Source organism: Achroia grisella, unplaced genomic scaffold, assembly GCF_030625045.1.
Source record: "Achroia grisella isolate CSIRO2021 unplaced genomic scaffold, CSIRO_AGI_Agris_v1 utg1062, whole genome shotgun sequence".
In the NCBI taxonomy this organism is placed as follows: domain Eukaryota; kingdom Metazoa; phylum Arthropoda; class Insecta; order Lepidoptera; family Pyralidae; genus Achroia; species Achroia grisella.
In genome coordinates this window covers 3,105,420-3,125,025 of record NW_026712566.1, presented here as the reverse complement: position 1 = coordinate 3,125,025, position 19,606 = coordinate 3,105,420, and the positions used below count along the sequence as shown (strand labels likewise).

Below are 19,606 nucleotides of genomic sequence, written 5' to 3'. Positions count from 1 at the left end.
TTAATTCAATTAAACATTTATATACTTATGAATACAAATATTTGCAGGATTCGAACCAGCAACCATCGGAAGGAAAGCGGTGTGTTAAACCGTTAGACCACCGAGGCTGCCAATGTTCTAGATGTATTCTTTTGAAGTCTAAACCCTTGAATCTACCTATGGGTGACTTAACAGCAAGAAGACTCGCTTACCTCCATCGTACTTTTTTAAAAATACTGGAGGGGTTGCTATTCACAATAACTATTATTAAAAATAATAATCATTGTAATAAATGAATCACTAGCGACCCGTATACCGTCCACGGATGCATTACGTATCTATGAATTTCTCGGCTTGTTCTGTACTATAACACGCATGTGTTATACATATAAAGATTTCTCTTGAATCACTCTATCAATTGCTGAAAACTGCATTAAATCCGATGCGTAATTTAAAAAATATAAGCGAACAGATAGCGGCGATTTTGTTTTGTACACATGATTGCCTTGCCTTTATCCCATTATTTGTGGTCGGCGCAGTATGTCATTCTCTTCCACTGATCTCTATCGGCCGTCATATCTGAGCATACTCTCCTTTTATTCATATTATCTTTCACACAATCCATCCATCTTTTTTTGGTCGTCCATTCCAACTAACCGCGTTTTTGTTTTATACTACGTTACGATGTTTACTAGTTTAGTAGTCCGATGATCGAAATTTGACCATAATTAATTTAAATAATGGTTATTATACACATTCAGTTACACTATAAACAATCAAATAATATTAAAATAACAATCTTTAAATCACAATTAATTATTATTGAAAATCATGTATATGTATATATTTCTATAAATTTACTATTTGTTACTGAACTCTTGTTAATTAATTTCATATTCTCTGTTAACTTTATAATGCCTTTATACGTAGTGATGTAATTTTTTTAAGAATTAGTCTATTGTTATTAGTGAAAGCCTGTCAGTGGCTTATTATGACATATATATTGATTTTATTGAAGATGTACTTGAATAGCCTTGGTTTTCCTTTAATAAATAAATAAAATAAAATAAAAAATAAAGACAAACAATATTAATCTATTCACAATTTGACACATGTGTGTGTGTGTCAAATACATTGTAGTGAGTGTAATGTTTATTTTTATTTATTTTAGTTCATTAAAATTATATTAATATTTTATTTATAATTTTAAAAACTATTAGAATTCTGCATGCCATCTCGTTATCTTACAATATATAACATAATATTACATAATCTTACTAACATTATAAACGCAAAAGTTTGTGAGTATGGATGGATGTTTGTTACTCTTTCACACAAAAACTATTGAACGGATTTTAATGAAACTTTGCAGTAATATAAGTTATACATCAGAATAACATATCGGCTATAATTTATATAGTTATAATGGAAATTGGGTGAAATATAATGATAAATGTCAAGCAAGTGTGAAGCAGACGAAGTTAAGACGAAGCAGAAGAAGGCAGACAATCTAAATATATATAACTCAAAGGTAACTGACTGACATAGTGATCTATCAATGCACAACCCAAACCACTGGACGGATCGGGCTGCAATTTGGCATTTAGGTAGATGTTATGACGTAGATATCCGCTGAGAAAGGATTTTGATTCATTTTGCCCCCAAGGGCATAAAATAAGGGATGAAAGTTTGTATGAAACTTTGTCAATTTTAAACCGATCGGGCTGAGACTTTGCATGCATAAAGCTACTATGACGTAAGCATCCCCAAAGAAAGGATTTTGATAAATTCCACCCCTAAGGGGTTATATTAACGCGAGCGAAGCCGCGGGCAAAAGCTAGTAAACTATAAGTGTGCGAAATTTCATAACTCCACCGTCCGCGCAATTTTCATAAAAAGAAGTACAAAGGTTTTATGACGTAAGCGGCAGAGTTTTTAAAATAGGTTAACATATTTCCACTCACGTGCCATCTGCTTTATTTTTATTAACACTCTCTTTCCTGAAGTTGCCTAGAAGAGATTGCGTTAAACCGCCTTTTGTATCTGCTTCTATCTTCAATATTTTATCCACTTTTAATGTTGGTGCAATATAGTATGTTAATAATAAGTAACTACTCGCCCCGGCTTCGTCCGGGTGTACATGCATTATACAAATAAACCTTCCTCTAGAATCACTCTATCTATTAAAAAAAACCGCTTCATAATCCGCTGCGTAGTTTTAAAGATTTAAGCATACATAGGGACAGGTAGCGACAGCGACTTTGTTTTATACTACGAGTATGTAATGATATAAACGCGAAAGTTTATAAATATGAATGTTTATTACTCATTCATGCAAAAAATACTGAACGGATTTTGATGAAACTTTACAGTAATATATGTACATAAAAATGACACGTCTGCTATATTTTTATTCATATTTATATATTGAAATTTAACGCGAGTGAAACCGCGGGTATAGCTAGTTATAAATAAATATAATTATTTTTTAAATTTATCCATAACATACAAGTAATTTAAATTCAAAATATCTCTATTCATGTAGGTCTATTACAGACTATGATATGTCAAATCTACCGTCAGTTCGGAATGATTTCGAGATGAGTAGAACTGACAAGAAACTCAGCTCGTAATTGAATATTTTCTCTTAAACTATAACATTAGTTTAAATAATGTTGTTGTAAAAACTCACCGGTATCATGTTTTGGGGACATGTGTGGTGGATCTATCACACCACGCCCTGTCTGAAACAAAAAAAATCGTTATTTTTTAGAATATAATAAAAAAATTGTAATTGACAAAATGTTTATTTATACATATTTTTTTTTATTTATATAACTTCAATGCACAAAATACCAAGGTAAAAGTACATATGGCGGACTTAACGCTTTACGGCATTTTGTACCAGTCAACCACAGGTTGTGCAGAGAAAAATTATAGGCGGTGCAAATATAATCAATAAAAAAACAGATACAAAAAAAAATCGTACGGCAAAGTTAAGAAATTTGATTAAAAAGTGTTTCCATTTAAAAAAATACTGACAAATTTGCCATGCATTGCAATAACTTCTTCTGAATCTTACTAATATTAAAACGCGGAAGTTTCTGAGTGACATTGAATATGTTTGATCAGATGGATGGATGTTTGATACTCTTTCATGCAAAAACTACTAAATTATTTTACACACACACTCACATCCTTACTAATATTATAAATGCGAAAGTAACTCTGTCTGTCTGTCTCGCTTTCATGCCGAAACCACTGAACCGATTTAAATGAAATTTGGGACACAGATAGTCTAGAACCTGACAAAGGACATAGGCTTCTTTTTAATGCAAAACAAAGGTTGCAAGGGGTTGAAAGGTTATATGGAAGTATCGTCATTTTACGCGGACGAAGTCGCGGGCGTAGCTATTTATACTATATGTAAACTTATTATTATTATTAGATATTTATACTAATAAGTAACTTTTGCTTTAGTTTATAATATTAGTTATCTAATATGTCTTAAATAATCTAAAAAAAACAAACATATGACAATGTATATGGAAGAGCGTGATGTACCTAACACAGCCATTGCTATGCTTATTAGATCATCCCAACACTATGTAATTGTAACCGAATTGTTTTTTAAAGAAATAAACATTTCACAATAACACATAATAATAAACATTTCATATTATATAATACCAATAATATTACTTGTATAAATACATATACATTATATATATTTCGATATTATTGTAAAGTTTCATTAAAATGAAAAAATGTTTATTTCTTTCAAAAACAATTTGGTTACAATAACATAGTGTTGGGATAATCTAGTAAGCATAGAAATTCCTGTGTTAGGTACATCCCGCTCTTCCATATACATTGTCACATGTGTTTGTTTTTTTTTACAGGTAAATCAAGCTTTAGATTGCTTAACTTGGGTCTAGATGGCGCTATGTGAATTGTCCTGAGATTGATATTATTATTTTCCCGCGCAAAACGTAATCCACCACAGATACACAATATTGCACGGCGCACAGCCGCAGTAGATGACGCGTCATAGCTGTATACTGTCATAGATGTCACTACTATGTAATATTATGTTATCTGTATATATATATAAATATAGATATACAAAGTATGAGTATTAACAATAAGTAATTGATTGCATCTATTCCACTTTCCCTTACATCAGACCCTAGTCTTACCGTATTTATCCATTTAAGAAAGAAGGGCCACAGATTATGGTCAATAAACAGAATGAGCTTACTAGTAAAATTGCAGATCTACAGTGAAATAGAAGCTATGGTTATAGCCCTAACTGTCTGGTATGCTGATAGACCATTATCTAAGCTACTGTTCATTCGATCCAGTTTTAAAATTGAACAGTGAAGGCCTCGATGGTCTAGCGGTCTAGCTTACTGCTTTACTTACGATGGTCGCGAATTCGATTCCTCGCACGTTACAGACATATATCATAGTTTGTATTGAATCGAGTGGGTTTTATGTATCTTGTATGTATATATAAAAAAAATATCGCAGTATATCTACTAGTTGACTAGTACCCATAACACAATCTGTACTTATTATGTTCCTTTGACAAAGGGTTAACATAGATATATTTTTATAGTATTTTTTCAGAGTACTCTAATGCTGTTGGCCACTTCTGGCCTTTACAACTTCACCGGACTATAGGGGGCGAGTGCAGATGGCACTCCAAATTCGCGGAAGGACTTATGGAGCGATTGAAACCCAACTCCCGCCTGACGGATACGACCAGTCTGAGGGCACAGCTAGGGATTCGAACCTTGACACAGACCGTCGTAAATTCGATCCCCATTTGAATTGGGCAGGGATCGAACAGAATTTTTTTTTTCGAACTTCTCTAATGCTGTTGGCCACTTCTGGCCTTTACAGCTTCACCGGACTATAGGGGCGAGTGCAGATGGCACTCCAAATTCGCGGAAGGACTGATGGAGCGATTGAAGCTCAAATCCCGCCTGACGGATACGACTTTAGTGTGAGGGCACCACTAGGGGTCCGAACCTTGACACAGACCGTCGTAATTTCGATCCCCATTTGAATTGGACAGGGATCGATCAGAATTAATTTCAATTGTATTATGTTATTTTATATATATATAAAATATAGGTATATTCATGTTTTTGAGCGGCTCATTGTCAGCGCATGCAGGTTGCATAACAACAGAGAAATGAGCGAGATAGAAATATAACACTCTTTCAGTCGCCTGCGCACAAAGTCTCACCCTGGTTAGTTTTAAGTTAATAGGCTGAAACAAGGGATGAAACTTTGTTGACAAATTACAAGACTCAGTTACGGAAAACACACATTAAATATTAAGAATTCTTAAGCCGGGAATCGACGATGCTTTGAAACGAACTCCGTAATGTATAAACCCTTTTTACAGTTTAGTCTAATTGTGATGATTCTTTATTAATCGATAGAAGAAGTACTAATATGTAACAAGCTTTAAAATGCGACAATATTTTCCTTTTTAAAAAAATAAAGTTGGCCGTAAATTCTTCGTCTTTGTGTTCCGGAAAGATCCATTCAGCCGTTGATAAGGTGACAAACAGATAGACTAGAAACACTCTCACTTTACATTTATAATCAACTAACTACTCGCCACGGCTTTATAATGATACATATAAACCTTCCTCTTGAATCACACTATTTATTAAAAAAACGGCTTCAAAATCCGTTGCGTAGTTTTAGAGATTTAAGCATACATAGGGACGTTTTATACCTTATATCATAAGGATCAAAGTAATAATAATGTATTATACAATAAATAAATAATTAAATAAAAATACTATGTAATAATATGGATATATGAAAAATCAAAGAAACCTCTAACTCAAAAGGAAATGAAAAATTATTGTTTTTATCATCTACAATTGTATTAAGAAACATAATATTTTTCTATCCTTGGAAAGCTATATTCTTATAAAATTTACTCGAAATCAACGTCTAAATATACTGTGTGTACTTATACCAAATTATCAGTGTTTGGACCACTGTAAAATAATAATAATATCTCAGGGCAATTCAGCGTCATCTAGTTCCAAGCTAAGTAGAGCTTGCATTATAGGTACTAGACAACTTTTTTTTTAAATACATACATACTATACAGAATAAACACCCAGACTGATACAAACAATCATACTCAAGAATACAAATGTATGTGCCGTGCGAGGAATCGAACCCGCGCCATCGGAAGTAAGACGGTGTGCTAATCCGCTAGATCACCGAAACCGTAAAAAATATAAGGATGTAAACGCTTACACTACCTAAGAAATATTAATCTATATATGTATATAAAAATGAATTGCTGTTCGTTAGTTTCGTTAAAACTCAAGAGCGGCTGAACCGATTTGGTTTGAAATATACGTGGAAGTCCAAGAAAAGTTTAAACGGTAATAAAATATGAAGAAATTGCATGTAAAATAGTAAAAACAACAATTTTATTTTTCCATATAAACTGCTGATACCTGTCAAACTGTGCGTTAAGAAATTTATTGGGAAACTAAACTTCAAAAAACTTTTGACATATTTAATTTTGGAAGGGAGTTCGCGGCGTCAGCTAGTATCTAAATATATATATAATATATATATAATTAAAATATATATATAAAAGGTGACTGACTGACATAGTGATCGATCAACGCTCAGCCCAAACCACTGGACAGATCGGGCTGAAATTTGGCATGCAGGTAGATGTTATAACGTAGGCATCCGCTAAGAAAGGATTTTGATTAATTCTACCCCCAAGGGGATAAAATAGGGGACGAAATTTTGTATGAAACGAAACTTTGTCAATTTTAAACCGATCGGGCTGAGACTGGCATACATAAAGCTACTATAACGTAGGCATCCCCTGAGAAAGGATTTTGATAAATTCCACCCCTAAGGGGATAAAATAGGTCATGAAAGTTTGTATGAAAGTACTGTAAATCCGCAAAAACCTAATAATAATACTTCATAACGCGAGCGAAGCCACGGGCAAAAGCTAGTTATTATATATATAACAAAATTTTGGCGGTTTTTGTAAGTTTTGTAGGTATCGTCTATGCGATGCTTTAATTTCTGACGACATCAACAATGAAGGAACACCTGAGTCGTGTAAAAGCACTGAGCTATAACCATGACATGGGAATAGATTAAAACTTTCAAAAGATACTGAACACTTCTAATGTCCCTCGTCAGCTCGCGGAGCTCTTGTCAGATAAATACGAGTTTCAAAAATCGCAGGTTCGACTCCTCGTACGGCACAAACATTTGATTATTCGTAAATACATACATATTACACATAGAAAACACCCAGACCTATACAATCATACTCATGAATACAAATCTTTGCAACGTGCGAGGAATCGAACCCGCGACCATTGGAAGTAAAGCGTTGTGCTAAACCACAAGACCACCGAGGGCGTCGGTCTTATTTAGATTGCAGCACTAATTTTTGCTTTCAGAAATGCGTCTCCCACTATGACCTCGTCGTTCAAGAGATGTGATTGTGCTAAATATTCATAAGATGCAAACAGGACACTTTGCGTTGACGGGTGCGACGCGTAATTATGCCTTCAACTACACAGACACATAGGCATATTATAGAATAGGAATCTTGATTTCAACCGACTTAAAAAAAAGAGTAAATTACTTAATCTTTTTACAATATTTGACTCAATAGCTGTCTTTACACGACACATTGTTTTTCATGCAATTATGAGCAGTCGCGGTTTAGCGCAGGAAAGTCAGCGCACGCGGTTTACTGCGGGAAAGTCAGCGCGCGCGGTTTAGGGCGGGAAAGTCAGCGCACGCGGTTTACTGCGGGAAAGTCAGCACGCGCGTTTAGGGCGGGAAAGTCAGCGCACGCGGTTTAGGGCGGGAAAGTCAGCGCACGCGGTTTAGTGCGGGATAGTCAGCACGCGCATTTAGGGCGGGAAAGTCAGCGCACGCGGTTTACTGCGGGAAAGACAGCGCGCGCGGTTTAGGGCGGGAAAGTCAGCGCACGCGGTTTAGTGCGGGATAGTCAGCACGCGCATTTAGGGCGGGAAAGTCAGCGCGCGCGGTTTAGGGCGGGAAAGTCAGCGCACGCGGTTTAGTGCGGGATAGTCAGCACGCGCGTTTAGGGCGGGAAAGTCAGCGCGCGCGATTCAGCTTGGTAGTCATGTAGTCATCGAGAGCGATTCTGCGCGGTAAAGTCAGCACGCGCTAAACAGCTCGGTAAAGTCAGCCCGCGCGATTCAGCTTGGGAAAGTCAACGGGCCCAATCGTGAGCAAATTTTTAATTATTTTTTATGTTCACTCTTTAGCGCGTGATTACAGATATATAAACTCAGTGTTGACTTTTTTTATTTTAATATGTGAGCGGTATTTCTTGTTCTCTTTGTCTACATTTACATGCTCATTATTTTCTGCGTGAAATCCGATTCTTTCATGAAAGAGCGTACGTGTAAAAGCAGTTAATGTTTGAACAAATTTAAAAGAAACCGTAGTTTTTTTATAAACTTGAACTTTCAAACTGTACTGAGGAACAATATCTGTTATATATAACAATATTTCTCTATAACCTCTATAACATAAGTACGAATTGTTTTTATTAAAATTTATTTAATGTTTAGTCACTAATTCATTATTGTTTTTGTGTTGCCCCCATCTTCTTGCGCGTATTTATTTGTTTGATGACTCAAATAAATAATCAAATTTTGAATAATCAAACGGCAACAAAAATTAAAGTATCTATACAGCGCCATCTATTACATTAATAATAAATTAAATAATAAAATTGTAGGTGGCGAATTAAAAAATTGAGAATTTTTATTATTCCCCATTTTCTCTCCTAGTTATTTTTAGCCTATACGTCCAGCCTTAATGATGATCACAAAATATGTTGAAATATATTTTATGAATTACAAATATAATCCTTAAAATCTATAAGTAATTGAGACATCGAGTAATGTATATACTAAAAGTGCCGCCAAATTGAGTACCTCGTTTTCAAAGTTGTTGGAGAAATAACACGGAATTGTGCGTGTAACACCATAGATAGAGCGTGAACAACTTATTTACATCCAAAGCCGCAAAGCAACAGGTCGCAGGCATATAATCGACGAGGAAACGCGTGTGTGACATCGGCAGTGTTGGCAACACTTAGCAATTTTACCACTAGAATTGGTAAATCTCTCCATGATACTTTGTGAGACCGACCGCGTGAAAAAAAATTTTATTATTTAGTTATTATGAGATCTTAGGATTGTACAGTTTATTGATTAGTTTACATATAAAAAATAGATGTATGTGTAATTTAGTATTGAACGTTTAGTGATTCACCTTTTCCGCTAAAACATACGAATAAAAAAGAGTGGTCACTAACGTCGTGTTTCTAACTATGACTAAGTTGTTTTTCATACATTTTTCTAATATTAATTTAATATAAGACTTGTAGGTTTAACTGTTTTCTATATATATTATGTATATATTAACAAAAAAAAAACTAGCCATCTATTTATATCAGTAGTGCATAATACAAGCTCTGCTTACCTTGAGAGTAGATGGCGCTGTGTGAATTTTCCAAGGAGATTTCTAAGTTTTTTTTTAATAAAAATGTCAATTTTTTTTTTTTAGAATTTTATATCTATCACTTTTTTTCAATTTTATTTTATATTACATTAATCTCGTTTAAAACAATAATAACATACAAAACTATTTTGTTGCTTTTAAATGTCATGAATACCTATAAACTAGTGGACCTGTTTAGACAGTGTTGGCAACACTGAACACGGGTAATAGGCTCAGTGACACGAAACGAAAGGGACAAATTGGAGATATCTCGGTTGCCGAATGCTTATGAGACTGTCGGCAGCAATTTAAAGGGACACCGGGTCTCTGTAAATTGATTATCGAGGGCCGGTACTTTCTCGCGCCATTAATCGATTTGAGTCTATCTATCTATCTATAATATGTACTAGCTGTGCCCGCGGTTTCACCCGCATGAAAATTATAGTCTATATTTTATCTAATATATAAGCTATATTACTGTAAAGTTTCATCAAAATTCGTTCAGTCATTTTTGCGTGAAAGAGATACAAACATCCATCCATACTCACAAACTTTCGCGTTTATAATATTAATAAGTACATAGACTTAAAAGTATATAGCCATTTGTAAGTTAGATATACACCCTTTTCTTACTTTCTCTACCTAAAGGTTGATTGGGAAGAGATTGCTTTGCGATAAGACCGCCTTTTGAATGATTTCATGTATTTTTTTAAATATTTTTTTTGTATGAGATGCAACAAAGAGGATAAATAAAATAAATAAATGTTTCAAACGCATTCTTTATATGAGTCTTTCTGTAAAAACGTCTTAAATGTAAAATTACAACAATTATACAAACGAGCAACACGTAAGTTTCTGGATCATTCTTCTTGTGATGAGACAGCATTCCGAATGAGCGGTATATTAAATAAATAAGTATGACTATTAAAAAGTGGTTATATTTAAGTTTATTTGAATAAAGAATTTTCAATTCTATTCTAATATTGAAAAATAATGAATTAAAATAACATTATGAAGTGTATTTATTTGTTTTGGAATTGTCAACGTGGAAATGGTAATACGTCCGTAGTACCTAACAAAGGAAGCTGCTTGGCGCCTGAAATAGGTGAGTGAGTCGTAGATTCATGGTTTTGTACATAGTTTTCTTGTGGAACCATGTACTGAATACATTTTTGCGTATGAGAGAGAGAGAGAGAGAGTGAGATCGTGCTTATTTACAATTATGACTTAGGACGCTTTTTTTCCCGCTAACCCCCCCCCCCCCCCCCCGCCCCTTTCCTTTTTTCTTCGAGTAGCAACAACAACGATGTATTCAATATGTTTTTTACTTGATTAGTTAATTGAATTAGTGCTAATTGGTAGTTTGTATTCACACACTTAAATTTAAATTGTAAAGTAAGAATAAAATTATTTAAAAGAGCAACACAGAAGTTCTTCTTGTGATGAGACAACTTTCCAAATGAGCGGTAGATTAAAAAAAAAATGTGATGACTATTCAAAAGTGCTTCAATGTAAGTTTATTTGAATAAATGATTTTCTATTCTATTCTATTCTTTCCTCTTTACTTATCTTCACGCATAGTTCTGACGATGCATAGTACAAGAAACAATCACTAGTTTTCCACAAGCCCACGCTGTCGGCAGCAGTGGCCAAGTGAAATATTTGGTAGCCATGGGCGAGACTCATTTGCATACAATGTTAGAGGCGAGGCCATCGCGGGTACTCCGATATGGTATTTTAGTGGTACAATTTAGATGTTTACGATGTTAACAGTCGTAATGTTGAAAAATCTACAACATTTTTTGACCCTTTTTAATCGATTGGAATGAATAGAATAGAATAGAAAATAGAAAATCATTTATTCAAATAAACTTAATCTAAGCACTTTTGAATAGTCAACATTTTTTTAAATCTACCGCTTATTCGGAAAGCTGTCTCATCACAAGAAGAATAAGCAAGAAACTTGTGTGTTGCTCTTTTAAACAATCCTTGTAAGTTCACATTTTACAAGTCGATACGTGTGAATACAAACTACCAACCAGCACTAATTTATTTAGGCTCAAATATAAAAACACAATAAGATTAAATCAGTCGTAGTGATAAGATACGTAGTCGTGATACTTAATATACTGTCCAATTGACAAGAACATTAGCCTAAATCTGATTTGGTGGAAATTTGTAAGAATAGCCTAAAATTGACATCATGGAAAGTAGAAGAGTAATCTAATTTTTGACGATCTTTAACAGTCTAGCGGTTTAGCTCACCGCCTTACTTGCGATGGTCGCGGGTTGTATTCCTTGCACGGTACAAATATTTGTATTCTTGAGTATGATTATTTGTATATTGAGTAGGTATAAGAATACTATGTAAACTATTTTTCATCCCCCAGAGATGTGGTAGGTCCACTCTAAATGTTTTTATACTTTGGACAAAATACTAAATAATTAATATACAATAAATTTTTACTATTAATTTTAACTATTATTTTTATTAATTAATTAATATAGATATTTAAATATATTTGTGGGTATTCGTAATGTAATGACATAATTTTATATTAAATTGAATATGATTTAATTTGAATATTTGCATACCTCTAAGGGGTGCTGCATGTCATGTACATTTATTAGTTAATAAGATCCGAAACTACCATGTAGCAAGCAAATAAATTAAATTATTATTATTTTCTTTTAATGAAACCCCCAATAAAAGTCATCGACCTCTATTTTGTAATAGCGACATTAATTTACATGGCAAAACAACGTTTGCCGGGTCAGTCAATATCTTAATAATATTTAGCAACAACAGATACTACAATACTTTTTATGTTTAAAAGTGACATTTGACATTTAGAAGACAGTTTTTTATTAATCCAGTTACTGAAAAAATCTATGCCAATCGTTGAAAAGGGTTGGCCATAGCACCAATAAAAGAAATTGAACGCGTCCTGAAACGTTTCAATTGAAATGTCTCTCTTCGTAATGACTGCTTGATGGCCATCTTGGGACATTAATCCACGATTCCGACCCAATAAACTGTTTATATCGAGGTTTCTAGTAATGTTGGATCATTATACGGGTATTACGAGCCGATAAGGCTATACTATTTTTGATTTTCTAAATTCAGCTCTTGTATCGAATTTATATGAATAAATTTCATCATAATTAGATCTAGTTTAATTTACAATTGATTAAATCACAGTTGAATATGGTAAGAACTATTATGTAGATTTATTGAAATATTATATGATCCCAGAATTAGACAATACTTTTGGTGAATCTATAATAGTACCTATCTATCTCTATTGTCTGTTTTAGAGCGAACAATAAAAGTGTCACCGGAGTAGAAGTACAAAAGAAACGTTAAACTCCCTTTGTTTCAACCACGTTCTATCGGCTGACACAAACCAATTCATCTAAATTGTAGTAATGTAACGCATACGGTACTTCCGAGGTAAGGCCGTCTCGTCCCACCCTCCATTGTTGTACTATTGTATGTAAATTGATCTTGAACACTAAATTGGGTATGTTCTACTAAGTATTTCACGCTACGTTTCGCTTAGGAGTGGATTCTATTAAATTGTTCAACCGCCAAAAATGGGACGGCCTGAATTCGATGATATATTCTTTTGTGGGTTGATTTCTTTGAAAAGATTTATACCTTACATATTTATTTTTCAAAATACATTAGACATGCCAGTAGTTTGTCTATTTTTTTATATTAAATACGCATTATTATGAATTTGGTGATATTCCTTTATAAACTGGAAAATAAGTTGATAATAATTGACGGCCTCGGTGTTCTAGAAATTTATCAGACCGCTTTACTTTCGATGGTTGCGAGTTCGATTACCCGCAACATGCCAACTTTTATATACATAGCATAAATAATATACATAGAAAACAACCATGGTTTCTACATATATTATGTATACATTTACAAAAATATATACATCTAAGTATTTTTTGTCTAGTGACAACTGATAAAAATACTGGGTACTAACCCATAACACAAGTTCTGCCTAGTTTGGGACTAGATAGCGCTGTGAAAATCGTAGGTCATTATTATTGTTATATGCAAGCACCTGAACCGATGTTCCTATAACATGTTAGCTAAGTACCATCTTGATCACGTCAACTTTCTAACAAACAAATATCATCACAATCAGTACATTGCTTTAGGAAATATGATACTAAAGACACACTCAAAGAAAATAAATGCATTAGGATCTTTAGTAACTATCATGCTATATGATATATGGCAGAGATATAACATACTACATACAAAAGTTTTATCAATTTTGCTTCAGAGGTCAATAATGTAAAAAATGGTTGACGTAAAGTTTGACAAATAAGTTACGGTTTACATTTCAGAGCTCAAAAATGTAATGTTAACATAGAGTTGGACAGCGACGTGAAGGGTTACAATATATCTGCCATGCACCCGTTACACCCCCGGGTAAAGATCAGCCTGGATAGCTCATTTATGCCAAATAGTAACCGAAGACTGCGTTTAACGCTGCGCGGGCGCAGACCGGCTGTTCCCTCCAATCAAGTTGTCAAACCGTCCATCGAACACCGTGGGAAGTTCCCGACCCTAGAATATATGTATTTTTGTAAATCGATTTTGCCTGATCACTTTTAACATCACTGAGTGACTTCAATTGCGAATAATGAAGGGAAACTTCTTGGTGATGAATAATTTTAAAGTTCTTACAATAATTTGTTTCTATTTTAAAAATTCCCTCTTTTTTTATTATACGGGTTCTCTTTGCAATCTTAGGCGTTTACGATTTTCGTTCTCTTTGTGCAGGAAAATCTTAAGAGTGAAGTTGGGTTTATATTTTTCTAGAAGGATTTTATTTTATATCGTCTGTATTTTTTAACCAGGAACAGAACACTGAACATGTAGAATATAGAACAAAGCGAGATGCTGTAACGAATGTGCCGTTACTTATCCTGAAAAAGGCTTTCTGATGAAATAAAAAGAAATTATAGCTGAAGACAAAAACTCAGTTATTTCATTTTTCTGGAGTATAAAAATGTATAAGCAAAAATTAACATAAATATTAAAAATAATTATATACCTGTCTATATATAAATTTAATGAAAAGACGAAATGTTAGTAACATTTCGTCTTTTCTGTTTTCTGTATTGTCAATAAATTATGTGAATGATGTCACTGGTAACCGTCAGTATTTACAATACACACGATAATTAAGTTCAAATGAAACGTCCACTGTTATGAAGTCGAGTTAAGTATACAATTGATTCATTACAATAACACGTATTGACATATTGAGAGAAGTTAAAAGATCAAGAAAAAAGATTATATGATGAGTCATTGAAATGCCAATGATTGAGTACGAATAGTTATAATATGGTACAAATCTCAGCAATTTGTTCAAGTTGCGTAGCGTGGCGGGTCACGTATTAATCATTTTAAAACTTATGCATTTATTATTACAGTCTTAAATTCAATACAGAGTTTGAATAAATTGCTATATTATGATTGCGTACAACTAGTGAAGCGAATTATTTTATTAATCGACAATAAACCATATGCGTTCTGAAGAAGGTGCAAAGTTAATTGTACATTTAGCGCTACCGAAAAGTACCAAAAATTATTTGAATAATTTCGACATTCCAACAATGAAGAGAACAAAAAGTATAGAGGTAATTGAATTAAGATAATTGATAACTAATATCCAATAATTTTATTGTTAAAGTTTCCTCCGTGAGAAGCAGAAGCACACGCGTATTATTTATTTATAAGAAAAGAGGATAAATTTGATTATGTTTTTCAACTGTATAAATATATAAAGTCTTAGTAATGTTGACTGATGACCCCATTGCTAGCAATGTACCATGTCAGGTTTCCCCTAGGAAACCAGCATAAATTCCTGGTGAATTTATCACGATGGGCTAATGGACCTGATCTCATGTTAATTTTGTCATCCCCCACTGGTGCCCCGCCAGCGTAAACCGTCAGCGCAAGCGGAAAAACTATGTCATTATTTTCTATTAGAAAATACATATATGGTATACAGTATTTAATATTGCGTCTATTGCAAATTCCTTTTATTATTTATTTATTTATTTTCTATTGATGATTATTCAGATTTTTTTAACAGTAGCTTAGCTGAAAAGCCATGTTTTGCTCCTTGAGTGGATCTCGACACTGAGCTGTAATACAAGGGCATTAAATTTACGGCGAGTGAAACTGTGGGGCGGAACTACTAAACTATAAATTCCTAGATATTCTATCATTCTTTGTTCATGTATTCGACTTCTCAGGTTGACTCATGTAACGTGCCTTGAACCCATAGTTTTTGCGTTCATTTAAGCATGTAATGACCTTCGGACAGTATTTGCGTATTTCCTCAATTAGTTTTGTGTTTACTGCGAATCAATTTCTGTTTGCTAATGTGTTTTAAACTGTGGGAGGCTGTGTATTAGTCTATTACTCCAATTGTTGGGATTATTTTTATGTATTACTAACTCTATCACGCAGCAACGCCCGCGTGAAACAGCCTATTTTTGTCGATGATAATGTAATTTTCAGTAGGTGAAGGAAAAAAGCAAGTTGCTTGAATAAATCAATATATTTATATTTTTCAAGCCTGCTTTGTACGTTGTTTTTGTAGTTGATTAGGCAGTGAAATCTATATAATATATACAACTCAAAGGTGACTGACATAGTGATCTATCAACGCACAGCCCAAACCACTCGACGGATCGGGCTGAAATTTGGCATGCAGGTAGGTGTTATGACGTAGGCATCCGCTAAGAAAGGATTTTTATTAATTCTACCCCTAAGGGGATAAAATAGGGGATGAAAGTTTGTAGGAAACTTTGACAATTTTAAACCGATCGGGCTGAGAATTTGCATGCATAAAGCTACCCCTAAGGGGATAAATTAACGCGAGCGAAACCGCAGGCAAAAGCTAGTTAGAACATAAGAGGCATGAACTGAATTGCCTCACCCTACAACGCTTTCTACGAATACCCAAAGGTTAACCGGTAGAGGGTTACATATAGTATTAAACTCCCCTTTTGTTCATGTTTTGTTACACAATAAATATTTATTGTGTTTTTAGAATATAAGTATAGACTAAATATCCTAAGTCCTCCCCAATTTCACATGGTATATATGTTTATTTATACCAAGTCTAAAACCGATTTATCTATAATATGTATAATTATATAATTTATACATATGACATTTTTTTTCATTAATTCGTACATATTAGACAAAGAAAACACCCAGACCGACACAAACAATCACACTCATGAATACAATGTTTGTGCCGTGCAAGTAATCGAACCCGCTACCATCGGACGTAAAGCGGTGTGCTAAACCGCTAGACCACTAAGGTAGGTAAATAGGTATAAAATAATTTCGAGTTTTAGTTAATAGCCGCGTCGGATGTACGCCATCAGGAGGTCGTCACCTCTCATTGTTCCGAATAATTCACTTGACGCAAGTCGTGAACTTTAGATTTATGACTACTAAAGTTAAATGTGCCGCTGTGAAGCGAGATTAGCTGTAATTTCTTATAATACACTAGTTAAACACGTGACGCCGCTCGTAAGAATAATATTTTTATCCATTGGCGTTCCGTTAAATATGATTTTAGTTGTATATTTCGTGAGCGTTTACAATGATTGCGAATTTGACCCCTTGCACGATGCAAACATTTGTATTCTTGTATCTCAGTGTTTTCTATGTATATTATGTATGTATTTATATACATATCTGACTATATATATACATACATATGTATACATAGTCAGATATTTTTTGTACATATCAGACACTCAAAGACATTGTTTTTAAGCATGAGAATGTTAGAATGGAATGGTGCACCCGCCTGCGCTAACGGTTTACGCTGGCGGGGCACCAGTGGAGGATGATAAGATGAGCATGAGGTCAGGCCAGTTAGCCCATCCTGACAAATTCACCAGTAATTTGTCACGATGGTTTCCAGGGGGATCCGCGTGGAGGTCAAACTGACATGGTACATTGCTAGCCATATGATCATAAGTCCACATTACTATCAATCCCCTTCTTAACTAATACACACTCGTAATTAAAAGACATTTAGTACATCTAAGTCTAGTCTAGTACCCATAACACAAGCTCTGCTTAGTTTGCGATTAGATGACGCTGTGTGAATTGTCTAGACTATTTTTTTTATTCAATCTTAACTAATAAATAAAGTGCTTAAAATTCAGACACCGTCATGGCCTAGTGGTTTAGCCAACTTAAACCGAAAAAGTCGTAAGTTCAACACCAATTATCTTATTTAATTCTTTCTAGAAATAACATCAAAATAATTTCCACATAATTTACAATACTAATATACAGTAAAATTTCTAACATCTCCTTTATGAAGTCTGCTACAAGACAAGTTAAAAATAAACATACTAAAACAATAGACTCGATAGTAAAGATGCTGCAAAGCTTTGAATGGAGTTATAAATAATTTTAGTACAAGATAGATATGTATATATAGTAAAACTTCTAACATCTCCTTTTATGAAGTCGGTTGCAAAACAAGTTAAAAATAAACCAAGACAATAGACTCGATAGTACAGATGCTGCAAATCCTTGAATAGAGTTATAAATAATTTTAGTACAAGATAGATATGTATATATAGTAAAACTTCTAACATCTCCTTTTATGAAGTCGGTTGCAAAACAAGTTAAAAATAAACCAAGACAATAGACTCGATAGTAAAGATGCTGCAAATCCTTGAATGGAGAGGCACATTACTAATTTGATTGTATCTAAATGTCACCTTGAGAGGCGCGCTCTCTATACAATGTATTATATATGTGTATATTTCACACAACCATTTAAACTAGAACTCTCGATTGTACTATAAATTCTGCACAGACGGCAGACTAATCCTCGCTAATATTATAAACTAGCTTCTACCTGCGGCTTCGCTCACATTGAATCGTATTGTCTGTGAATTACAGAAGAAAATAACAATAAATATATGATTTATTGGCTGCTAGATGGCGCTGAAGTAGCAAAATGTTGATATTATATTTTTTTAAATAAAATGATACTAATACCACAGATAACATAATATTACATACAGATACCCCATCCCATACAAGAAAATGGTTCCTTCCTAACTCGGGCTATTCTTCGGGCTATTTTATTTCGCCACCGTAGCCGCTAGATGTCGCTAGATCTGAAGCAGTTCGGATTACTAGTGGGTGCTTAGTAACAAAGCATGAAAATAGATGGCAGTGAATTCAGTCTACATGACATCTGTTTTGCAAAGATATGTATATAATAGATATGTAGGTAACTGTATCGTGTACCTCATTAGGGACGATTCAAGATTCAATGTAAATGTGTAGGTATAATATCGTTAGCCGACACTCTGCAGATATGGCTTATGTGCCAATGTATATACCTATTGTGTTATGGTTTATTTTACATTCCATGCCTATTTTTTTTGATATGTTGTAACGCGTCTGCGCTATACGTATAGCCTGATTTTGATACGTTTATACTCGTACGTATCAAAATCGGGCTATACGATTTTTTATTTCAATCGTTATATGTATGAGACTGATTTTAGCTACAATTAATTTACTGGTATATACCTCATGTATTCTACGATGTACCCCTCTTTTACCTAATGAGAATTCCGCTATATCTTATATATAAATTTTGTATCACAGTGTTAGTTGCCATATTTCTCCCACATTTTGATGAAATTTGATATGTATACTTCCCAGGTCTGAGGTAGGGTTGTTATCTATTTTTTATACCCCTAAGTCATAGGGGTGGCCTACCCCGAAAAAATATTTTTTTGTATTATGGACAATTTTTTATTTATTTATAATGTTACATTGAAAATACATACACGCCTAAATTTTCACCCGTCTTTCACCAACCCCTATTTTTAATAGCGATATTCTTACAAATATTATAAATGCTAAAGTAACTCAGTCTGTCTGTTTGTCTCGCTTTCACGCCAAAACTACTGAACTGATTTAATTGAAATTTGGTAGACAGATAATGTA

The 19,606-nt window shown here is 33.8% G+C and overlaps 1 long non-coding RNA gene across 1 annotated transcript in view; it reads right to left on the bottom strand.

The window, feature by feature from the left end:
* Positions 1-19,606, bottom strand: part of LOC131855715 (uncharacterized) — a 104,318-nt gene that overhangs the window by 9,051 nt on the left and 75,661 nt on the right. Inside the window, exon 2 of the long non-coding RNA XR_009358119.1 lies at positions 2,672-2,723. This is a non-coding gene — a long non-coding RNA (uncharacterized LOC131855715). The remainder of the gene's footprint in view (positions 1-2,671; positions 2,724-19,606) is intronic.